This window comes from Cynocephalus volans, chromosome 3 (assembly GCF_027409185.1).
Source record: "Cynocephalus volans isolate mCynVol1 chromosome 3, mCynVol1.pri, whole genome shotgun sequence".
In the NCBI taxonomy this organism is placed as follows: Eukaryota; Metazoa; Chordata; class Mammalia; order Dermoptera; family Cynocephalidae; genus Cynocephalus; species Cynocephalus volans.
Genome location: NC_084462.1, coordinates 50,708,770 through 50,734,173, shown reverse-complemented (window position 1 = coordinate 50,734,173; position 25,404 = coordinate 50,708,770). Strand labels below are relative to the sequence as shown.

Here is a 25,404-nt window from a genome sequence, read left to right as displayed (position 1 = left end):
TGGTGAATTGGATTTTAAACGTGATGATTTTAAGAGGATGAGTTCATCTATATGAAAATGAAGACATTTAAAATCACTGACTGAGTCACCAATTATTGAAGTAAGTAGGGGCATTAGAGGCCAGCCTGCCCATTCCTCTTTTATTTTATAGGTATGACAGCTAAGTCCCTGAGATGGGAAGTGACTTGTCTATGGTCACCCAGATGGTGCACAATCAGGGACCAATTCACAAATGAGTAACGTGTAGGAGAGAAGTCAAAGGCATTGAGAAGGAAATGGTAGTAGCTGAAGCCATTAATGTTGACGAGATCCCTAAAGCAGCAAAGGCCCCAGGATCAAGCCTGGGTCTCTGCCCTCACTTAGAGAGCTAGAAACAGAAATCACGGTAGAAAAGGCCTGGAGAAGGGCAGTCAGAGAGGCGGGAGGAGAATCAGGACACCGAAGCAGGAGCAGGAGCCGCAGGCGCGCCCAGCAGGGGGGCTCTTAAGGATGAGGATGCTCAAGGACGGGGCTGGGTCATCAGCGAGTCCCTGGTGACATCTGAGAGACCTCTTTCCTTAGAATGGTGGGGTGAAGAGAGATGCCAAAGAGAGGCCGTGGCAAAGGGGGGCAGGGAGGACAGACTGGCCTTGCAGGGGTTTGAAAAGGAAGGAGAAGCAGGTCAGGTAGAGACAGGCGGGGGAAGAACATCTGACAAGGAAAAAGTGTATTTGTAAAAATAAGTAAAGAAACGATGAGGGGAGGAAAGGAAAGGGGGAGAGATTCTGTGATGTGGCACAATCAACAGGGTGGGGAGCTGAAGAGGAGGGATGAAGATTTAGAGACCACCTTCTGATGCTGGGGTCTGGAGACATGAATTCTAAAGGAGGAGAGATTGGGATCCACTAGCCCACCAGGCTCTTCCTTGCCTTCCGGGTCATGGTCCATGCAGACCCCTCTGCTGGATATTCTTCCCACAGCCCTTTGCTAGGCTGGCTCCCCCTCATCCGTCAGGGTTCTGACAAATGCCACCTCCTGAAACAGCCCTCCTCAGTAGACCCCCAGTCTGCAATCTTCTATCACTGGTTCTCACCTGTTTTCTTCTCAGCACCACCCCGTGCATGGGCAAGTATTTAAACCTGCAGCTCTGTTCCTGTGCTGGGGCGTGTGTGTGTGTGTGTGTGTGTGTGTGTGTGTGTGTGTGTGTGTGTGTGTGTGTGTGTGTGTGTGTGATGTCCCCATATTCAGGCGTGTGTGTGTGTGTGTGTGTGTGTGTGTGTGTGTGTGTGTGATGTCCCCATATTCAGGCATGTGTGTGTGTGTGTGTGTGTGTGTGTGTGTGTGTGTGTGATGTCCCCATATTCAGATTTTAAGCACCTTCAAACTGGAGACCATCTGTCTCCATCCCCACTGTGACTCCAGAGCCCGGCGCACCTTCAAACTGGAGACCATCTGTCTCCATCCCCACTGTGACTCCAGAGCCCAGCTCAGTACCTGTCACATAGTAGGTGCTCAACAAATGCATGTTAATTAGAGCAGAAAGAAGGGAGGACAGAGGAACTCAGCCATGACCTATTCTCTTCACAGAAAAGTTTTAATAAGAATAATAATAATAAAATGAAAACTAAAACAGCATCTGCCAGGCTGTTTATAAGTATTCGTTATCTCTTTTACTCTTCACAGTTTACTCATTTTAAGGAGTGAGGAAATAGTTTTGAATCCTCTGCTAGTTAAGGGGAGCTGGGAGCTAAGGATCACACCAAAGCTGGTGTTCTTTTTTGCTACCTCATTTTTTTTTTTTTTTACAGTATTGTATCAAAGAGGCATCTCTATTAAGAAAACAGAGAGGCCAGATCCCATTTCTCCCATCCTCCTTGCCAAGAGGTGGGTGCTTTCTGGGCATCTTCCCCCAGTCCTGCCCAAAGCATTGCCCCATTCCAAGTGTGCCCACCGGAAGCCCCTCCTGTGCCACGGTGTTCTATAAGACCATGTGACCTGTCTAGGAAAGAAGGGTTAACCCCCCTGTGCACTTGTCAGTCCACTGCAGTCGCATGGAGAAGTTGGCAGAATTCTCCTTGCCTCTGGATTATTCGAAATCCCAAAGAGCAACAGACTGTCCCCCCATCACCCCAGCCTTTTTTCCTGAAATTTTCTATAGGAAATTGGTGGCAGGAGGTGTAGGGAGAGGGTGAGGCTTTGAGGCAGCCTCTGGGTGTGAAGCCTCAATGACACTTTGAGGGATTGTCCCCAGGGCACTGTCTAAAGCCATCAGCCAGGACACTGGGGGCTAATAGGCCTGTGACTCTGATGCCCCCTCCAGGCCCCAGTCCGCTCTGGGGGTCTGCAGTGCTACTCAGGGCATGAGGAACAGCACGGGGGGGAGGGGGCACCTGTCCCTTCCATCATTGCACCTCCCACTTGTGGGTGTTTAGAACAGCACCCAGCCTCCCAGCCTTCTGCACAGCCTGAACCCCTGTCACAGTATGCTGGAAACATTCAAAGCAGAGGGCCAGAACCTCCAACAGGGAAGGCACGGGGATAAAGTCAGAGAGACAACCCCAGGTCCCTGCACACGCTCCCCAAGACTGACTTGGCTTTATGCCCCCTCTGCTTAGCTTGGGCTGGGTCTGCCTGGAGTCTTCTGGCATCTGTCTGGAGTCAGCAGTAGTGTGACCCAGGTATTTCGATCACCTGGCCCTGCCCTCTGGCTTCTCTTCTCAGTTTGTGCCTGGTACCCAAAGTCCCAGTTTTGACTCAGCTCCCTTTCTGACCACCCCCTCCCCACCCTCACCTTGGCATCTAGTTCCCAATTTGGAGACAATCTGTAAGACGGACCTCGGTTCAAATCTTGCCTCCAGCCCCCTTCTTGCTATAAAACCTTGGATAAGACGCTAATTGAAATGCGAGTAATAAAAGATGCCCATCTCATAGGGTTGTGATGGGGATGAAGGGAGCAGGACCACAGCAAGGGCTGCCATGTGGTGAGGTCCCAGGCAGCATTAGCTCTGAGATGGTTACTCTTCTCAGCTCTGCTCATTCAAGTTCTCAAGTCCCCATTCAGACACGTGATTCTAGCATCAACCTGGCCACAGCCTTGGGGCTGCTATCCTCTCTGTGCCCATCACCACCCCACCTCCACCTGCTACAAGCTATTGTGACATGTGTTGGCTGAAGTCATTTTCCATACCCTAAGTCAGCATGGCTGGAGTTTGTTTTTTCCACCCTGAGCACCATCTCTGGTGTTCTTTTTTTAATTGAAACATAATCAATTGTACATGTCTGTGGGGCACCGCACTGAATATCCATAACGGTGTGCAATATGTGGTGCTCAAATCAGAATCATTAGTATATGTAACATTATACAATGTAATCATATTTTGTGGCCCTTTACCAATTTCTTGCTAAATCCTTCTCCTCCTCCCCCTTTCTCACCTCTGATGGCCTCAGTTCTGTTCTCTCCTTTTGAAAGTTCAATATATTATTGTGATTATTGTGTCTTTCTTTCTTTATAAGTTTTTAAAAATTTTATTTGTTGTTTTTTTTTATTTGTTGGTATTTTTCTTTCTGTGCCTGGCTTATTTCACTTATCATTTTTTCTAAGTTCATCCAGGTTGCTGCAAATGACAAAATTTCGTTCTTTTTTATGGCAGAGTAGTATTCCATTGAGTATATATACAACATTTTCCTTATCCAGTCATCCATCGAGGGACATTTAGGTTGGTTTCAATTCTTGACTACTGTAAATGGAGCTGTGATAAGCATGCTAGTGCGGGTGTCCCTTCAACATGATGATTTCCATTCCTTTGGGTATATGCCCAGTAGTAGGATTGCTGGATCGTATGGTAGATCTATCTGTAGTTGTTTGAGGAACATCCATAGTGTTTTCCATAAAGGCTGGACTAACTTACAGTCCAACCAACAGTGTAGGAGCGTTCCTCTTTCTCTGCATCCTCACCAGCATTTGTTATTCCCTGTCTTTTTAATAATGGCCAGTCTAACTAGGGTGAGATGGTATCACAGTGTGGTTTTGATTTGCATTTCCCTGATGCTGAGTCATGTTGAGCATCTTTTCATGTGTCTGTTGGCCATCTATATGTCTTCCTTTGAGAAATGCCTATTCAGCTCCTACCCATTTTTTTAATTGGGGTACATTTTTTTTTACTGTTAAATTGTTTGAATTCCTTGAATATTCTGGATATTAATCCCTGTCGGATGCATAGTTTGCAAATACTTTCTCCCCTTCTGCAGATTGTCTTTTCACTCTGATAATTGTTTCTTTTGCTGTGCAGAAGCTTCTTAGTTTGATGTAATTCCATTTGTTTATTTTTTCTTTTGTTGCCTGTGCTTTTGGGGTCTTATTCATAAAGTGTTTACCCAGTTCTATTTCCTGAAGTGTTTCTCCTATGTTTTCTTTGAGTAGTTTTTTAGTTTCAGGTCATATAAGTCTTTAATCCATTTTGTGCTGATTTTGGTATGTGGAGAGTGGTATGGGTCTAGTTTCATTCTTCTAATTATAGATGTCCAGTTTTCCCAGCACCGTTTATTGAATAGGCAGTCTTTTCCCCAATGTATGTTCTTGATGCCTTTGTCAAAGATCAGGTGGTTGAGAGTGTGTGGGTTGATATCTGAGTGCTCTATTCTGTTCCATTGGTCCAAGGGTCTGTTTTTATGCCAGTACCATGCTTTTTTGGTTACTATAGCTTTGTAATATAATTTGAGGTCTGGTAGTATAATGCCTCTGGTTTTATTTTATTTTATTTGCTTAGGATTTCTTTGGTTATTCATGGTCTTTTCTTGGTCTATTTGAATATTAGGACTTTTTTTATATTTCTGTGAAGAATGTCATTGGCATTTTACAGGGGATTGCATCAAATCTGTAGATTGCTTTGGGTAGTATGGACATTTTCACAATGTTGGTTCTTCCAATCCAAGAGCATGAATGTCTTTCCATCTTTTTATGTCCTCTTTAATTTCCTTCAGCAGCAATTTGTAGTTTTTGTTGTAAAGATCTTTCACTTCCTTAGTTAAATTTATTCCTACTTAAATGTATTTTGTGTGTGTGTGGTTTTTTTGTTTGCTTGTTTTGTTTTGTTTTGTTTTTTGGTGGGGGGGGACTGTTGTAAATGGGTTTGCTTTCTTGATTTCTTTTTCTGCTAGTTCTTTGTTAGAGTATAAAATTGCTACTGATTTTTGCATGTTGACTTTGTATCCTGCATCTTTACTGGAATCATTTATCAGCTCTAAGAGTTTTTTTGTAGAGTCTTTAGGTTTTTCTATAAATAGGATCATGTCAACTGCAAACAGGGACAGTTTGACTTCATCTTTTCCAATCTGGATGCCCTTTATTTCTTTCTCTTGCCTGACTGCACTGAATAATAATTCCAGTACTACATTGAATAGGAGTGATAAGAATGGGCATCCTTGTCTTGCTCCTGTTTTAAGGGAAAGGCTTTCAGCTTTTCCCCATTCAGGACGATATTGGTGGTGGGTTTGTCATATATGGCTTTTGTTGTGTTGGAATATTTTCCTTCTATACCCAATTTGCTGAGAGTTGTTACCATGAAGTGATGTTAAATTTTGTTAAGTGCTTTTTCTGCATCTATTGAGATAATCATATGGTTTCTGTCCTTGATTTGGTTGATGTGTATATCACATTTATTGACTTACATATGTTGAACCATCCTTGCATCCCTGGGATGAATCCCATTTGATTGTGATGTATATTTTGTTTTGATATGTTGCTGTATTCTGTTCGCTAGTATTTCATGGAGGATTTTTGCATCTATATTCATACTGGCCTGCAGTTTTCTTTTTGTTGTTGTTGAATCTTTTTCTAATTTTGGTACCAGGGTGATGCTGGCATCATAGAATGAGTTTGGGAGAATGGCCTTTCTTCAATTTTTTGGAATACTTTAAAGAGGATTGGTATTAATTCCTCTTCAAGGATTTGGTAGAATTCAGTAGTAAAGCCATCCAGTCCTGGGCTTTTCTTTGTTCAGAGACTGCTGATTACTGCTCCAATCTCATTGCTTGTTATTGGTCTGTTCAGGTTCTGTGTCTTCTTGATTCAGTCTTGGTAGTTTGTATGTGTCGAGAAATTTATCCATTTCCTCCAGGTTTTCAAATTTGATGGCATATAGTTGTTTATAATAGTCTCTAATGATTCTTTGTATTTCTGTGGTATCAGTTGTAATGTCTCTTTCGTTTCTTCATTTCTGATTTTTGTAATTTGGGTCTTCTCTCTTCTTTTTTTTTTTTTTTTAGTTAGTTAGCCTAGCTAATGGTTTGTCTATTTCATTTATCTTCTCAAAAAAACAATTTTTTGTTTTGTTGATCTTTTGTATTATTTTGGGGGTCTCTATTTTTATTTAGTTCTGCTTTATCTCAATTATTTCTTTCCATCTACTAATGTGGGGATCAGATTGCTCTTGTTTTTCTAGTTCTTTGAGGTGTAGTGTTAGGTTGTTTATCTGAAATCTTTCTATTCTTTTGATGTAAGCATTTATTGCAATAAACTTCCCTCTTAGTGCTGCTTTTGCTAATCCCACAGGTTTGGGTATGATGTGTCTTTATTTTCTTTAGTTTCAAGAAATTTTTTGATTTCCTGTTTATTTTCTTCTTTGACCCACAGATCATTCAGGAGCATGTTTCGTGTCCATTTATTTGTATACTTTCCAGAGTTTCACTTGTTGATTTCTAGCTTTAATCTATTGTGGTCTGAGAAGTTACTTGAAATGATTTCAATTTTTAAAAATTTGTTGAGAGATGATTTGTGACCTAACATGTGGTCTATCATGGAGAATATTCTATGTGCTCATGAGAAGAGTGTATATTCTGTAGTTGTTGGATGGAAAGTTCTGTAGGTATCTGTCGAGTCCAGTTGGTCTAAAGTGTAGCTTAAGTCTTGTGTTTCCCTGTTGATTTGTTGCCTAGATGATCTGTCCAATGCTGACAGAGGTACATTCCAGTCCCCAACTATTATCATATTGGGATCTATCTCTTTCTTTAGGTCTAATAGTGTCTTCTTTATATATCTGAATGTGCTCTAGTGTTGGGTGCATATATATTTATGATTGTTATATCTTCTTGCTGGATAGATCCTGATGGAGTTTGAATGTGTTGTCCCCTCCAAAACTCATGTGGAAATTTGATCTCCAATGTGGCAGTGTTGGAAACTGATTGAGTCATGGGGGCAGATCCCTCATGAATAGATTAATGCTCTCCCAGGGGAGGGGGGATTAATGAATGAGTTCTTGCTCTATTAGTTCCCACAAGAACTCGTTGCTTAAAAACACCCTGGCACCTTCTCTCTCTCTCTTCCTTGTTGTCGCCATGTGATCTGCTTATACCCACTAGCTGCCTGCCACTTTCCGCCATGAGTAGAAGCAGCCTAAGGCCCATGCCACAGACAAACAAAATGGCCTTTTGTTGTCTCAGAATCATAAGCCAAATAAACCTCTCTTCTTTATTGATTACCCAGTCTCAGGTAATTCTGTTATAGCAACACAAAACTGACTAAAGCAGATCCCTTTATCATTATATAATGGTCTTTGTCTCTTTTGATAGTTTTTGGTTTAAAGTATATTTCATCTGATATTAGAATAGCTACTCCTGCTCATTTTTGGTTTTGATTTGCATGGTATATCTTTTTCCATACCTTCATTTTTAGTCTGTGTGCATCTTTACAGATGAAGTGAGTCTCTTGTACACAGCATATAGTTGGGTCTAGTTTTTTAATCCAATCAGTCAGTCTATATCTTTTGAGTGGGGAATTTAATCCATTTACATTGAGGGTTATTATTAAAAGGTAGTGTCTTACTCCTGACGTTTAATTGCTTTCCTTATGGTTTATTTAAGTATCTTTTGATCCTTTCTCTCCCTTTTATTGTTTGTCTTTGGTGTTTCTTAGTTTTTTTGAGGCCATATGGTATAGTTTCTTTTTCTTTCTTGTTTGCATATATGCTCTACCAGTGGTGTTTGTTCTTTCTTATGTATTCATAGTGGTGATCATCTTTTTGGATTCCATGTGCAGGACTCCATTAAGGATTTCTTGTAGAACTGGTCGTGTGGTGGTGAATTCCCACAGCTTTTGTTTGTCTGGAAAATACACTATTTCCCCTTCATTTCTGAAGGGTAGCCTTGCTGGGTATAGCATTCTTGGCTGGTAGTTTTTTTCTTTCAATATTTTGAATATATTATCCCATTCTCTTCTGGCCTATAGGGTTTCTGCTGAGAAGTCTGTTGGGAACTCTCTTATATGTGACTTGACACTTCTCTCTTGCTGTATTCAGGATTCTCTTTGTCTTTAACTTACTGGTTTCAGAGAGGACCTTTTTGGATTGACTCTGTTTGGGGATCTTTGAACCTCTTGGATCTGGAAGTACATATTTCTGCCAATACCTGGGAATTTTTCCACTACAATATCATTGAATATGTTTTCAATGCCTTTTCCTTTCTCCTCCTCTTCTGGAACACCCATGATTTGGATGTTTGCACTTAAGGAGGTCTGTTAACTCTCTTAGATTTTCTTCATTAAAAAAAATTTTTTTTTTGTCTGCTTGGGTTATTTCAAAAAGACTATCTTCAAGATCAGAAATTCTTTCTTCTACTTGCTCTAGCCTGCTGCTTATGCTCTCAATTGTAGTTTTTATTTAGTTGGATGAGTCTTTCAGTTCAAAGAGTTCTGCTACATTCTTTTTTATGGTATTTGTCTCTTTGTAAATTTACTCCTTCATGTCCTGGATTGATTTTCTCATTTCATTGTGTTGTCTAACTGAATCTTCTTGTATCTTACTGAGTTCTTTAAGATTGTTACTCAGAATTCTCTTTCAGACATATCAAAGGTTTCCTGTTGTATGGGGTTTGGTATTTGAAAATTATATTGTTCCTTTGGTGGTGTAATATTTTCTTGTTTTTTCATGTTTCTAGTATCCCTGTGTTCATGCCTAGTCATCTGGTAGTTGCTTTTTCCATTACTCTGGAGTGGCTTTTGAAGAGAGAGACTCCCTTTTGTTGATTTGTCATATATTGCTCGTTGTGTTGCATGTTTTAGCTTTGGTTCTGGGTAGACTCAGTAGTTTCAATAGTTCCAGGTAGACTCACTATTTCTGGTATGCTGGCAGCTATGTCTGTGGCTGGGGCTACACATGTGGCTGGGCCTGCATAGGTGGATGGCAGCCTTGTGGGAGGCTGGGGTGACTAGGGCTATGCAGGTGGCTGGATGTCTAGGGCTGTATGGGCAGCTGGAGTGGGTGGAACTGTGCAGGCAGCTTGATAGTTGGGCCCATGCAGGCATATGGGGCTGCATGGGTGGCTGGGTAGTTGGGGTCATGCGGGCAGGTGGAGCTGCATGGATTGCTGGATGGCTGAGCCCAGGCAGGTGGGTGGTATCACATGTGCTGCTGGGGCTGCTCAAGCCACTGAAAAGCTGGAGCTGTGCAGTCACCTGGCACCATGTGAGCAATGTGGGTCATACAGTAGGGTGCACTGCTCAGGATAAACTCTTGTGTGGGCAGAAGAGCTATGTCTCTGGAACTAGGCAATGGCACAGGCAACCTTGGCAGTGGTGGGGCAGGCTAGGGCAGGAGCAGGAGGAGGACTACCACTGGGAAGTGCTCACGGCTGAGCAGATTCTTTCCACTGCAAGGAAGAATCCCTCCTGGTTTGGGAGATGTGGTGGTGCCTGAAGCCGTGTGCTTCTTTCTCCTCTTCATCACTCTGCTTGGTTTTCATGCTCCACAAGGTCCTCACCAGGCTCCCAATGCCCTCCCATGCTCTCCCACCAATGCTCTCCCTGGTACTTAGCTGTTCTTTCCTTGCCCTCATCCCTTTCTGTGGGAGGATTGTGTGGTGGGTACCTCTAGTCCACCATCTTGCTCCACCTCCTCCCCATCTCTGGACTTTCCCCCAAGACAACCAGGAAGACCCAAGAGCAGAACTCCTTCCCAACCCCAGTTCCTTCCCCAAGCCTGGGGCTCCTATAGAACATGGAATAGAAGGGGTGGGATGGAGGCCACAACTGAAACCTGAAGACTGAGGCTGGGCTGGCTTCCTCCTACAGCAAGCCCCAAAAAGCAGCCTCTCACAGTGTCTTAGGAAGCAAATTTCCTTTTCCAGCACTTTTGTTTTCTGAATGTTATGGAGAAAAGGATGGTGCCCTGGGTTTTCCTCCTTCTGCTTATATCTGATTTCACCAATAGGCATCTTGTCAGCTGTCACTGAGAAGGAGCAAGAAACTAGCACCCCCTGCCACAAACTCAGGTCTTGCAGAACTGCTGTACCTGCGTAAGAGGGGCTTCTGAGTCAGGGAAATTTGTGGAGAAGATGACATTAGCTGAGTTTTGCTGCTTGATAGAAGTGAATCTAGGGATCTCAAACTCAAATGACTTCAGGGCCCAGGCAGATTACATACATAAATGAAGCAGCTCTCTGTCAAAGAATAGGGATTGGTGTAGACTGTGGAAAAATGTAGCATATACCTGCAGCCAGAGGACACAAACAGTTCTCAACTCTAGCAATTACTGTGTTTCAGTGTTGTCAGATTTTCTGACTGTTCAAAAGAAGCCAGAAATTAGGATATTTTATAATTAGCCTTTTGAGTTTTGAATATTGGCCTCTGATTTCAAAAAGGTTTAACATTATTCAAGCCCCCAAATACATATTTAGGCCAGATATGAGTCGATAAACTCTGAATTCAGTAAATGAAAAATAGAATAAGAGATTCCTGAGAGAGAGCAAGATATTCAAAGGTACAACCTTGTGGAGTGACTCACACATTCCAGATACTTTCCCTTGCTCAGTGGAGTAAGAAGTAGGATGTGGAAAAGTAGAAGATGAAGACAGAGGGCCAGCTCAGAAAGGGTCTTCTGTGCTGGGCGAAGGAATCCAAACTTGGTTTTGAAAGCTGGGACACCTATGAAGAAACCCTGAAGAGTTTAAAAGAGGGAGAGATATGCGTGCTCTATATTTCATAAAGCTGGATCCCTTGTGGGGAGGAGTTGGCAGAGAAGCTGTCTCTGCACACAGGGCCATAAGACAGAGGCCACATCAGTGATCTGGGGCAGAGGGATGAGGGCCCCAGCACTGCTCGCCTCAGGTGGGGGAGCTAAAATCTGAAGGTTGGGAGACCCTTGGAGTGGGTAGTACAGACACCACCCTGTCTGAATGATCTAGGTGGGAGAACACGGAGGGGCACAGAGGTGAGGTGGGAGGTGTGTGCACAGATACCCAGGATGTGCTATGACTCTGGAGCCCAGAGTGAGGCATGCCAGAGGCATGTCAGGGAGTCACTGGCATGGAGATGGATAATGGGAGTTGGGGTCAAGGGGCCCGTGCTGAGAGTGTGCTCTGAGCAATGCCGACATCCAGGAGAAGGTCTGGGAGGGAATCTGGAAGAGTTGAAATAAAACCTGAAGAAAGTGTTGCCACAGGAGGACAAAGAAGGGAGTCTGTGGATGAAGGGATACTTTCAGATCTCACTCAGTTCATTGGCAGAGCAAATAGAAAAGACTCGGCCTGAGCCCAACACGTGGTTGGACCCACTCAGGGAGTGACTAGGCCACACTGCAGGGGTCTCCACACAACGGGCCCGTCAGGGTGCAGTTCTGTGCAGCCCCGTGGACTCTGGGCGTGCCTCACCCAGTTCTCAGCCACGTGACTTTCAGATGTGCCTCTTGTGCTTAAGAGAAGAAAATGCACATGTTTGAGCTCTGGCAGACCTCCTCTCTGGACGGGAAGCATATTTGCACATGCTTCCAATGCTGCTTATTTCTCCCCAGTGGACCGCACTGGTGAAAAGCAACTTCCCCAAGGACAGCTGTTCCAAAGGGACTTGACAGATGCCACAAGCAGCAACTGGTATGTTCTGTTCCTAAGGGCAGTAGCCCTCACTTTCAACAATACTGCAACTAACATTCACACCCATCCACTGCTTCTCATTTTAATCCTACACCTGGACCCTGATGTACAGAGGACACCAGGACCTGGAGACGCTGCAAAACCAGGGCCCATCAGGAACCAAACTGCAGTCCCCTCACTGATGGCTGCACCATCCTCCTTCCCTCTGATACTGAGGCTTCCTGAATGATGAAGATATCAGCTGCTGGAGCAGAGGGAGTCTTCCACGGGACCAGGGAGGGTGGGGCAGGGAAAACATCAAACATCCAGAAGAAAAGCAGCTTCAATGTCCTGGAACCCTCCAGGAATTTTGTCATGAAAAGGCTGCAGCTACCTTTAGAGATGCTGCGTCCAATGTGGGTCCATCAAGAGGCGAACAAAAGGGAGGGGAGAAAGCCAGGCTGAAGGCAGAGGCCTTTCAAGTCCCCTTGAGGCAGGCTTAAGAGCAAAGTGTGGCACATCAGACGGGTGTTCTGCTCCTCTTTAAAGAGCACGGGTTTGTCCATACTGAGCAAAATCAATGAAATGAGAAGTTTCAGAGCTGCCAACATTTTGGTTAAGGTTTTGCCGAAGTATATTTCTTCTACAATTCAAAAACATGAAAATGACAGCTGAGGTTAATTAACACTGTGTCGTACCACAGGTCTCAGTGACTGTCCGTAATCGACACTGAATAATGGAGGGCTGAATGCATTTTGATGCAAAACTGTTCCTAAGCATAGCCTTTAATGGCAGGGTCACATTTTATCCTGATCAGTGTGATGTGAGCGGAGAGTCTAACTTGAGTATTTTCCTAATTAGCTAACCAGTCGTCTCACAACTATTTGTTGAGGAACCTTTGCTTCCTCTTGATTCTCTGGTGCCTCCTCGACTGTAGATTAAATCCTTACATGCGGCAGGTGAAGGGCAGGGTGAGGGGAGCAGCCTTCTGCTGGCAGATTTGGCTACATGCAGACCCCAGTCTGAATCCCTGCTCTGCTGGTTTACTCACCAAGTGACTCTGGGCAAATTGCTTAACATTTTTGAGCCTAGGTGTCCTGTTTCTAAAACCAAGTAAGAAATATGAGTTAATATGCCTCTGATACAGTGTCTGGCACATGGTGGGTCTCGAGTGAATGGAGTTATTAGTATTTTTAATCGGTCTCTTGGAATCTGCATCCCCTTCTAGGGAAGCTTTTGTTAGCATGCCTGTGTGAGACAAGAACTGTTACCAGGGATAGTAGAGGTATCACTCTTAGGGAATAAGTTTTGGTGGGGAGCGGGAAGCTTAGTTTAAAACATATATTCAACAATATTCAGCATTCGGAAATTTTATAAAACTATCATTTTGTAAGGAAAACTGTAGAAAATAATGCTGAACAAAATCTTGTTGGTGTTGAATATAAAGAAAAACCAAGATTTTTAATTGGAGCCCCCTCTGCCAGGGGAACAGTAAGAGTCAAGGAGGAATTTTCTGTCACTGTAAATGGAACTTTAAACTGTTGAGAGGAAATGATTTTAAATAATAGGTTTTCTGAGCCAGAAGGAATCTTAAGGTGCTCTGAGGACTCTAACCCAACCCTTCACTTAGAGTCATTCATCACGTCTCTTCCCAACAGCATGTTTTCTCCAGAGGGCGCCCACTGGGGACATTTGCCTCCCCACTCCCATCCAGGGCCACCCAGTGAGTCAGGCAGAAACTGGGACCAGACTCTGGAAGCCCCAGATTCACCTATCCAGGAAGGAGGAAGTAGCTGCCATTGTCAGATGTCGACGGGGTTCAACTAGGACAGGAACTGGGAAATTCCAGTGCAAGGTGGTCATACAAGAGCTCTTCTGTTAGATTGATGGGGACAAAATCCAGATTGGAGTGAAACGAGCAGAGGATGGAGTGAGGACACAGATATAGCTAGTATAGACAAGTCTTGAAATACTTTGCAAAGTGCTGGAGAGAGAGAGAGAAATAGCTGAGAGGAATGTGGAATATTAAGGTAGGGCTATGTATATAAGATGAGAAAAGCAAATGTATACTTAAAAGCCACTGGATATGAGCCAGTGGCATGGCATAGTAATTAGGAACTGGGCTCCTAAGCCAGCCTACTAGGTTCAAATCCTGGTGTCCCTGTTAGTTGGCCCAGGCAAGTTTTTTACATTATCTGTACCTCAGTTTCTCCTCATGTAAAAATGGATACTCATTCCTGCCTCGGAGGGTATTGTGAGGCTTAATTGAATTAATATAAAATTTGTGGAAGAGAGTCCAACGTACACTAGGTCCGAGATAAATATCAGAACTATTGCACAGTTGAAGGAAGCTGTTGGGTATGTGGAAGAGAGAAAACACTGTTGATGGAAAAGCCTCTAAAGGCAGGAAGGGATGCAGTTCACAATACAGGACTAGGCCCCGGGCTGGATAGAGGACAGCTGGCTCCTCTGTTGTAATATGAGGAAGGGAGAAGGCTGAGTCACTCTATTTACACATATTTATTGACCCCCATGACATCCAGGCACTGTGCCCAGCACTGGGATGCAGCAGCCAAGATGGACCCATGCTCCCACCATAGAGCTTATGTTCTAGTGGGGGAGTCAGACGATGCATTTAATAAATGAACCCAGTGATAATAGGATGAAAGGAGATGAGGGTCCTGAGGGTTGGGTGTGGGGAGACAAACAGATGGTCAGGGAAGGCCCCTCTACAAAGCTGACATTTGCATAACTTGAAGCAAGGGAAGTGAGCCATGGTGATATCTGTGGGACAAATATTCCAGGGAAAGGGAGCAGCCAGCACAAAGACCCTGCATCTGGAGCACGCCAGTGGCTGTGGGGAGGTGGGCAGTGGAGTGGGAGTAAAGGCTGGTGTTTCCCTCCTTTCTCCTTGAGCCAGTCTTCTGGAGGCTGAATCCTCTTCTCTGCAGAGAACAGGAACTTTCAGCTTTTTCAACTCACCTTTCCCTTCAAGTAGTCCTCTCTGGAGCACATTGGGTGTGCAGGAACTATGCCTCCTGTGGCAACAAAGAGACGAGCAGGACCCCAGACTTATGCTTGGCCACGGTCTGGGGGGTTGGTGGTGAAGCCGAATGCATGGAGGCAGTGGTAGGTGAGCGTAGGGAACATCCTGCAGCAAGTATGACCAGGACACCGAAGCAGGACAAGAAGCCCTGGATCCTTGTATAGTAGGGAGCTTCAGAATGGCGGGGGGACAGGGGGGTGGGGTGCTCAGGTGCTCAGAAAAGGCTCTATGGCCATGAACACTTTACAGAAGAAATCTTCCTTATCCACAGCTTTTGACCAGCTCCAGCTCAACCAATAGCATAAATATGCTTCACCTCTGAGTTTTAAGTGCTTTGGTTCCTGGATTTTTTAGTGGTAGGGATTTTGGAATGCAGCATTATCTTAGAAGTCTGTATTTTAAAGTCTGCTTCCTCTATAAGTTGCATGTGTACTGGAGGACAAGTCCTGCATGAATTGGTAGTCCTGGGGTATCTATCCTCTCCAGTCCATTCCGCTGTTTTCTCTGAAAGTGTTTTGGTTTGGATGATAAATTATATTTCCCACCCACCTTGGTCATGGGTGACCCAGAGTTTCATGATGAAAAGGAGGAAGGATCAGGAATAAGTGTGGTGGGAAGTGCTTGGCATCTGAGTGACTTGTTTTCTTACATTTTGATGTGCAGATGCCTTTAAGTACTTTTATATAAAGACTAGGGAAATTGGCTGGAACATAATGAAAGCTCTAAGTTCTCAGGGATGTTTTAAGAAGTTGAGCAAAAGGGAGAGCCAAGAGTAAGTTGGTACCTTTTTGCACACCAATGAAAGCTGATTAATAAGCAGAAGTTTGCTGAAATCAAAGCAAATGGATAAATCAAATCAAGCTAATATTTAAAGTGAAGGAATAAGGAATAGCAAGAAAAGAGCCGAGCAATCAGAGAGGAAAGCTCAGGGACATAAAAAGAGAGATGCCCATGAGCTTGCTTCAAGGAGGAAAGCTCAGGGACATAAAAAGAGAGATGCCCATAAGCTTGCTGAGTTAACATTCCCCATCAGCCCCTACAGCATCCCTGGAAGCCCAATGCTAGAGTTCTCAACTGTCATGGAAACACCACTCTCAAGGTTGAAACTTACGTGGGTTTCCAGGGCTGCTGTGCCCAGCGGTATCTCAGAATCTACGAGCTTCAAGAGCTTTGGTACAAGGATAAGACTTGCTGTAGAGGCAAAGATGTCTCAAAGGCTGTTTAGCACAGCAGTAAAGCTATTAGGCCTGATCTGATGCATAAGAAGCTGCGTGTGTGGGACTGGAGGAGAGTAGCAAACTGGCTATAAGCAAGAGTGGCACTGAGAATAAACCTAAATTTGTTGCGAGCACCATACTAGAAGTGTCACTTGCTGCCAGTGAAGCTGAAGCCACTGCAGGGGTTCCCCTGTGCTGTCATACTGGGTCCCAGCTGGCAATCCAGAAATTACCTACCAGCTCCAGCTTTCAGTGTGATCCATGGTAGTTCTCACACTGGTAAGGTGCTGGCCATGAAGGACGTCATGGTCCTCCCTATTGGAGCTGTGACTTCAGGAAAGCTGTGCTCAACCAGAAGGATATCATCAAGGAGAAATATGGTCAAGAGGCCTCCTATGTGAAGGACAAGGGGCATTTTGCTCCTTACATCCTAGAACAGAGGTCCTCAAACTAGGGCTCACAGGTCAAATCCAGCCAGCTCCTTGTTATCGTGTGGCCCTCAAGCCAACAATGGGAAAAAATCAAAAGAAGAATAACATTAATGTCGAGTGACTTACAATAGGTCATGCACTGTTCTAAGTCTTTGCATTCATTAGCTCATGTAATCTTTACAATCCCCATGAAGTAGATACTTGTTCTGTAGATGAGGAAACTTATGGAAACTTCTAGGTAAAGTAATAGTCAAAGATGACACAGCTATTATTATTAGCTCAGCTAGAATTCCAACCAAGGGAGTCTTATCTCAGAGCTTGCTCTCTTAACCTGCTTCCCTGTGTGAAAAGTTCCCCAACTCTAAAGGCACAGAGTGTAAGTTCCAAAAGAGAGATTCAGGTAACACATTCTGGTATGTTCCGGAGGGAAGATAACAGCATCTCAGAGAAGCAAGGTATATTAGTCCATTTCTGTTGCTTATAACAAAATACCTGGAACTGGGTAATTTATAAGAAGAAAACAAAATTTGTTGCTTACAGTTTCAGAGGCTGGGAAGTCCAAAGTCCAGGGAACACAATTGGCAGAGGCTTTGGGGTAGCAACAGTGATGACAGGGTATCACATTGCTAAATGGCAGATCAGAGAGAAGGACAGACTCTTCATCCTCCCCTTTTAAAGCTCTCAGGAAGCAGGCAAGAGAGAACCTCCTGGGGTCCTAGGCAGGAGCTGAGGGCAGCCATCTCCACCTGGAAGCAGGCAAGAGAGCATGCCGAAAATACCACTTCTGTGCAGGTGGCCCACCACAGCCACTGCTACAGCCATGGCTGCTGCAAAAGTGGCTCAACACCACAGTAGCCACAGCCACTGTGCAGGCCGCCTACCAGACACTCAACTGCATTGACACAAGGAGAGTCACCAGTAGAGACCAGAAAAAGAAGAGGAAGTCTCTCTCCTGAAAGCCCACTCCAAAGTAATAGAAGAAGCAACTCCTCTACCAGATGACCAGACATCAACATAGGGATACTATAAATATGAAAACCCAAGAAAATATGACACCACTGAAAGAATACAGTAAAAAAATGCAGTACCACCAAAAGAATACAGTACCCTATAGAGCAGGAAACCCTTGAAATTACTGAAAAGGAATTCCAAGCAACAATCTTAAGGAAACTCACTGAGATATTAGAAGACTCAGTTAGAAAACATAATGAAACAAGAAAAAAAAATCAGGATATGAAGGAGGAAATTTACAAAGGGATTAGTACCTTAAAAAAACAATGTAAAAGAATGTAGCAGAAAAATTCACTCAACAAAATTAAAAATCACAACCAGTAGTTGAAGCAGCAGGCTAAAACAAGTAGAAGAAAGGATTTCTATCAAAGATAGCCTTTTGAAATAACCCAGGCAGACAAAAAAGGGAAAAAAGAACTTTAAAAAAATGAAGAAAATCTAAGAATGCTAGCAGACAACTTTAAACACACAAACATTCGAATCATAAGTGTTCCAGAAGGGAAGAAGAGAGGAAAAGGCATGGAAAACCTATTCAACAAAATAATAACAGAAAACTCAGGTACAGGGAGAGACACAGACCTTCAGATCCAGGAGGCTCAAAGATCCCCAAACAGATTCAACCCAAAAAGATCCTCTCCAAGACACATTATAGTCAAACTGTCAAGGCTCAAAGACAAAGACAGAATCTTAAAGGAAGCAAGAGAAAAGCATCACGTCCTCTATAAAAGAGCCCCTATCAGACTAACAGCAGACTTCTCAACAGAAACTCTACAGCCAGAAGAAAATGGGATGATATATTCAAAATAATAAAAGAAAAAAACTGCCAGCCAAGAATACTATACCTGGCAAGGCCCTCCTTCAGAAGTAAGGGGAAAATAGTGTATTTTCCAAACAAACAAAAAACTGCAGGAATTCACCACCACACGACCAGCCCTACAAGAAATCCTCAAGGAAGTCCTGCATCTGGAATCCAAAAAACAATAACACTACCACGAATACACAAGAAAGAACAAAACCCACTGGTAGAACAAAAATGCAAATGAAAAGAGAAAGAAACTAAATCTTACCACCACAAAAAAACCATAATGACAATGTAATAATGCCCCTGCTTTATTTCCGATTTTAATAATTTCAGTCTTCTCTCTTTTTTTCTTGGTCAGCCTAGATAAAGGTTAGCAAATTTGTTGATCTTTTTAAGGAATCAACTTTTGGTTTTGTTGATTTTCTCTATTGTTTTTTACTTCCCTATTTCATTTATTTCTCCTGTAATCTTTTTCCTACTTACATTTGCTTTCAGTTTAGATTGCTCTTTTTCTATTTTCTTGAGATAGAAGTTTACATTACTGATTTGAAATTTTTCTTATTTTTAATATAGGTGTTTACAAGTATAAATTTTCCTCTTAGCACTGCATGAGCCTTCATTCTATAAATTTTGATATGTTGTGCTTTGATTTTTATCTCAAAGTACTCTCTAATTTCTCCGTGATTTTTCTTTTTATCCATTGTTATTTAGGAGAGTGCCATTTAATTTCCACACATTTGTGAATTTTCTAAATTTCTTTCTGTTTTTGTGGCCAGGGAATATATTTGCTATGATCTTAGTCATTTAAAATGTATTAAGACTTGTTTTGTGGCCAAAAATAAAATTAAAATAAAAGAATAAATAAATAAAGCCCTCAAAACCACGCCCCTGACCACCATTATTGATCCATTCACTATGTCATGGCCCTACAATCTAATCACCTCTTTATGGGCCCACCTTTCAATTACCGTAATAGGATTTCCCATCCTCTTAACACTGTCACAGTAGGAATCAAGTTTTGGGGGGACACTCAATCAAAGGCACAAGGGAAGCCTTTATAAAAGAATGAGGCCCCCATGCCATCGTGATGACAACAGCACTAACTGAACCCAAATTAAGCTAAATCTTATCCTCCCAAAAATAAATTCTTCTTCTTAGTAGAACTAATGAAATTTTTGGAGTGCAAAAATGTTTTACTCCAGTATTGTTATTATATTTTTACTTTCATCAATGAAAACCTTGTGAAAATTTGTTTTCTCTTGTTACTTAAGTACCTGCAGAATATCTTCCCTTTTTCTTCCTGGTCCAGAAAGCCTAAAATACTCTCTGGCCCTTTAAAGAAAACATTTGCACTCTCATATCCTAGAGAATACAGAACCTTGGAGTTGCTATGGTATATGATTAGAAACACCAGCTACACTTATAAGGTAGTGGATGGCATGGGTGCAAAAGCCTCTTATTCTTAGAGTTTGGGAAGAATGACCTTGTAGTTTAGAGTTAGGGAAGGATGACTTTGGAGTTCAGGTCTCTTGATGACCCCAGCAGTTACATTGCCATAGACCAGCTGGTGGATGGGTACAAGCTCTTCATCAAGGACCACCCAATGGTGTCTACTGAAGATGCCTTAGAGCAGGATGATTGGGAACCTGGGAAGAAGCTCCCCACTACTGCGGGTCATATCCAGGTGGTAGGGGCTCATCGTGGCGTGACCAATCTGAAATTAATTACCAGGACTATAGATGAGGACCCATGCAACTGCCTCCAGAGAGACCCCATGACGGAGCCTCTTCAGAAGTACAAATTTGCCAAATCCAAAGAATGGGGCACCATGTTCTCCCCTATGATGAGCAACTGAAGATATTTTCATTGCCAACCTCATGGTGAGGATCTGCACTGGATCAACCAAGGTGGGGGTCCCTTGCCCATTTGGGCACTTGACCAAGCACAGCTGGCTCCTCATATGTAGGAGAAGATGGGAAGGAAGCAAAGCTCAATTTGCCAGCAACAAATTCAGAAAGCTCCTAGCCAAGTAAGCTCTGGGCAGGCAAATGCCTGAGCCCTTCAAGTGCTGACCAGCTGGTGGGACCTCTGCTCCTGTTCTATTCACAGGTGCTCAAGGCTCCAGACTCTAACACTTTAGAGGGGCCTTTCCTTCCCCTGTCTTTTCTGCTTCCTTAGGGCCACCACACCAAATTTCAGACTTCTAATACATACTACTACACAGATGAACCTTGAAAACACTATACAAAATGAAAGAAGCCAGGCACAAAAGGAAGAACATGGTGTGATTCCACTTGCTTAAAATAACAAGAATAGGCAAATTCGTAGAGACAGAAAGTAGAATAGAGGTTACAGGGACAAGATGTGAAGAGAGGGAGTTTTTGCTTAATGGGTGCTGAGTTTTTGTTTGGGTGATGAAAAAGTTCTGGAGGTAGACGGTGATGATGGTTGCACAACATGACTATGATAAAGTCAAAAAATGATTAAGATGCTGTCTTAGCTTATTTTGTGTTGCTATAACAATATCACAGGCTGGGTAATTTATAAAGAACAGAAATTTATTTCTCATAATTCTGGCACTGGGAGGTTGGGGCCCAGTCTCTCCACTTTCAAGATGGTGCCTTGAACATTGCATCCTCTGGAGGGGAGGAACCCTATGTCCTCACATGGCAGAAGAGCAGAAGAGAATGATCCTACTCTCCCACCACTTTTTATAGCGGTAGTAGCCATTCATGAGAGCAGAGACTTCATGACCTAAACATCTCCATTAGGCCCTACCTCCCAATAATGTTTCATTGGGGATTAAGTTTCCAATACATGAATTTTGGAGGGGGAAAAACACTTAAACCACAGCAGATGGTAAATTTTATGTTTTGTGTATTTTATCACAATTAAAAAGAAAACTGTGGGAAAGAAACTCTTAAAACAAAAAAACCCAACAATACCCTTGACCACTGTTAGAGACTCTAACTCTGTTCATGTGACTCTACCCAAATCATCCTTTTCTTCCCTTTTCTCCCTGCCATTGTGTCTGTGGGGTCATACATTTACACTGTGTCCCTGGAGTGTCAGCCGGCAGGAACCCGAGGGGTTTTAATGTGCACATGAAAAAAAGCATTCAGCATCCTCCCAAAAATGTGAAGAAAGAACCATCTGCAGATTCATGAATTGTGTTTTAGTTTAATCTTCTGTTCTTAAGACTAATCAATTGTTTAAGTTGGGTCCAGACACTTAATTAAATTAAATCTGTCGGCTCCTGGAAGTTTTTTTTCTGAGCCTGACTCTCCAGTGAGAAACCGCAAATGTGGGAGACTCCAACACACGGAACGTTACCTATAAACAACTGGGCTTGGGATACACAATCCAAACATCACACCGTCCCCCATAAATATGAGGAATCTCAGAAAGTTCATGGAAGGATTTGTATTATCTTTTCATTCGAGTTTTCCATGTATTTTTTGAAGAAGCCTCGTATATACATGGCAATGCAGGGTATCACCTAGCAGGGGCTGAGAAGGACAAGAGCACGTTTATGTGCTCACTTGTTCTCCCTATAAAGCCCCCAGTCTACTCTCCATAGCCCATTAACTTATTAGCCCATAAATGGATCAATCCAGTCATGAAGGCATGATCCAATCACCTCTTAAAGGCCCAACTTTCAAATACCATGTTGGGAGTTAAGTTCCAACATGAGCTTTGGAGGAGACACTCAACCCATAGCAGAGCCCAAAAAAGGAAGTGGTAGGGGTGGGCTCTGGATTGGTTGGTTTATATTTGAAGGGCACACTCCCGGGTAAGTTGCTGACTATCTCTAGGGATTGGCTAGCCCTGGGAGGGGCAGTCCATCCAGAGTCAGCATCCCCAGATTTCAAAGCATCGGAATAAAAAAAATAAAAGTCGTGGTTAATGCACACCCTCAAGGGTTTACGCCTTAGTGTGGTGAGCAGCCAAGGAAGCTGAACCTGGAACACAAGCCCCCAGACCCTGGTCTTTTCAACTAGAAGAGGAGGCGTTCAGACTGGGTACATGACAAGTTTCCTTTAAAGCCTCCCATCTGTGATTCCATGAGATAATTAAATATGAGAGGAAGGTGACAAATGCTGTAACTGAATCAAAAGATCTGGGAGAAGAAGGGAAAAGGTGGCAGAGAATTGAAAACTGGGATGGTTCTGAAAGGAGGAACAGTTGTTGGGTCAGGGGTTAGCATGGAAAGGGGATACCGTGGGCTGGCTGGTGGCGGGGCAGGGGAGGTGAGGAGTGGGGGGACGATCGTCTGAGAGGCACCAGGCAGAAAACAAAAGTTACAGCAGAGGTTCTCAACTGGAAGCAATTTTGCCCCCCTGCCCCAGGGGACATTTCGTGATGTGTAGAGACGGTTGTCACAACTTGGGAGGCTGCTACTGGCATCCAGTGGGTAGACATCAGGGGTGCTGCTATACATCCTACAGTGCACAGGTCAGCCCCCACCCCCAACCCTGCCAACAGAGAAATATCCTACCCAAAATGTCAACAGTGCCAAGGGTGGGAAACCCCGAGTTAGAGGAAGGACTGGTGTGAAAAAGTGCATGGATTTGTGGTACCCCAAGTCAGCAGGATGCAATGTTGTCCAGGACCTGGTCTCAATGTTTCCAGAGGCAGGAAGAGAGAAAGATAGTGGGAGCCAGTTGGTGCAGGGCATTTGGTCCCCTCTAAGCCTGGCTGTCAGGGGCAGGGGTGGGGTGGGAGAGATGTTGGTCAAAGGGTACAGAGTTTCAGATACGATGAATAAGGTTTAAAGATCTATTATACAGCATGGGGACTATAGTTAATAATACTATATTGTATACTTGAAAATTGCTAGGAGAGTAGATCTTAAATGTTCTCACCACAAAAAAATTTAAGTATGTGAGGTTATGGATATGGTGATAATCTAGATTTAATCATTTGGCAGTGCATATGTACATCAATGCATCATATTGTACATTGTAAATATATACAATTTCTATTTGCCAATTTTACCTTAATAAAGCTGGTGGGGGATTGGGGACTCAAAACAAAAATGATTAATGCTGTACTATCCCCTAAGCTGTACTCCATAAGTGCAGGGACTATGTATGTCTAGCTTTGCCAGAACCTACAATATAATATTACTAAAAAACTTTTTGTTGAATGAATGAGAAAAACAACTAAATTAGATGCAGTGCTGTTCTCACTCAGATCTTACTTATACTTCATGAAAGAAACTGAGCTTGTTGGGCAGAGCTTTAGATTTTAATGAAGTCAAATCTGTCTACATTTTATCTTATGATTCATTTCTCTTATCTCTGAATTTAAAAAGTCCTTCACATACCCTCCTCAGCTCTCATCAAAGATTTGGTAAATATTCTCTTCTATTTTCTTACCAGTTCCTTATGGTTTGTCTTCTTTAAGTATTTAACTGTTTAATTCAGTCTTTCCCAGAGTGTGGTACAAGTGCTGCCAATACTCCTCATGATAACGTAGGATGATTTTAGAAATTCCATTGATAAATATTTTTGTGTTAATAGTTTTGTTGGTTTTTTAAAGAATGAGATGTAATCATGATCTCAAACCTGTATTTCAGAGATGGTATTACTTAGAGATAAGGATAAGTTTTTAAAGATGAGTCCATTTAAAAATTTAAAATTTAAGTAGATAATAGTGTGGGGGGATAAATATGGCAAACTGATGATAGGGATATGAGAATTACTAAAGTTCAAAAAACACTGGTTACATCCATTTGGAATTTACTTTACTGTTTAGAGTAGGGAAACCCTCAGCTGATTTCCTCCCACTCACTCCCTAGATTGTTAACCAACTACCCCAAACCATTTGCTGAATTTCATTTTGATAATGATTTTTAAAAATCATGCATCAATTATTATATGAAACATTTCTGGACAATCTCTTTTGTTCCATTAATCTTTCATTAGTCTTGAGCTATTACTGTGCTTTTAATTACTGTGCTTAACTGAATACCCGGCCCAGCAGGTCTTCCCTCCCCACAAGGAGGGCTGATTTTGAGGGCTGGGATCAGGGTGGGGGGAAGTGAAAGGACAGTGATGTGGGCAGAGGTATTTCCAGCTAAGCCTTCAGGGCCTGACCCAAGGGGACTAGGGTTACAGGACTGGAGCCCGCCGGAGTGTCACTGACCCTAAGTTGCAAGTATGAGAGCTCTGCCATCCCAAGGGGAAATTGGGAGAGACAAAAAAAAATAAGTATTAGGCATTAAATTAAAATGAGAAAAAACAGTGATAGTCTGTGTAATTAAGAACTAGACTTGGAGTGATGAAATTTGAGATCTGAAGGGAGACCTGGGATGAGACACTAGGAGAGTCATGACATCCTTCCTGTGTCATCCAGTCATCTGGCTGTGAAATAAGAGAATATTACCTATTGCCAGATAATGTTGAAAAGGCAGTTCAATCTATCAGGAAAAGACATGTATATAAAACTACATACACAATGTTATATACAGACTTATGCTAATTGTAAGAAAAACGCATAGAAAAATCTAGACATAAAACCAGTGTGGGAATACGCATTTACTTCCACTAAAGAGTTCTCATTTAATCGCAACGTTACTTCAAAATACGCAGCTTCCCCAGTGATTTAATGGTTTCTTTGGAGTGTACAAACACCTTGTCTGAAAGGCTAAATAGAAATTTTAAAAGTTAGAAAAATATGAAGTCCCTCCCAAACCACAGACCCTAAAAATCAGTGGGGAAAATTTTTTTTATTAATGAAAATAATTAGTCTCACATACAACTTCTCTAAGACATATGTAGGGCACAAAGTATTCAGGGGCACATGTATTCATCCATCAGGGTCACATGTGTTCATCCATCCTCCAGCCTAGTGTGATAGTAAAGCAATACGAAACTGTGTGGCCAAACAGAATGGAATTTGTCAGAACTGAATAGACAGTGGGGCTGGAAAAGGCCTTAGAACACCTTTACTCCAAAAGCCTATTCTGCAGAGGAAGGAGCAAAGGACCCTGTTACCCACCCACCCTGCCCCCATAAAGTGATACCGATTAATATTATTTCTCCTGCCCTGTTACCCACCCACCCTGCCCCCATAAAG

General features: G+C 42.9%; 1 protein-coding gene and 1 non-coding gene across 2 annotated transcripts in view; both read left to right on the top strand.

Moving 5' to 3' along the window:
• The window catches only part of ST8SIA2 (ST8 alpha-N-acetyl-neuraminide alpha-2,8-sialyltransferase 2), a 70,013-nt gene that overhangs the window by 16,154 nt on the left and 28,455 nt on the right, over window positions 1-25,404 (top strand). The gene's annotated exons all lie outside the window — the stretch shown is intronic.
• Window positions 12,328-12,465, top strand: LOC134374474 (small nucleolar RNA U109). The gene has a single exon (XR_010023316.1). It is a non-coding gene; the product is annotated as a small nucleolar RNA U109 (small nucleolar RNA).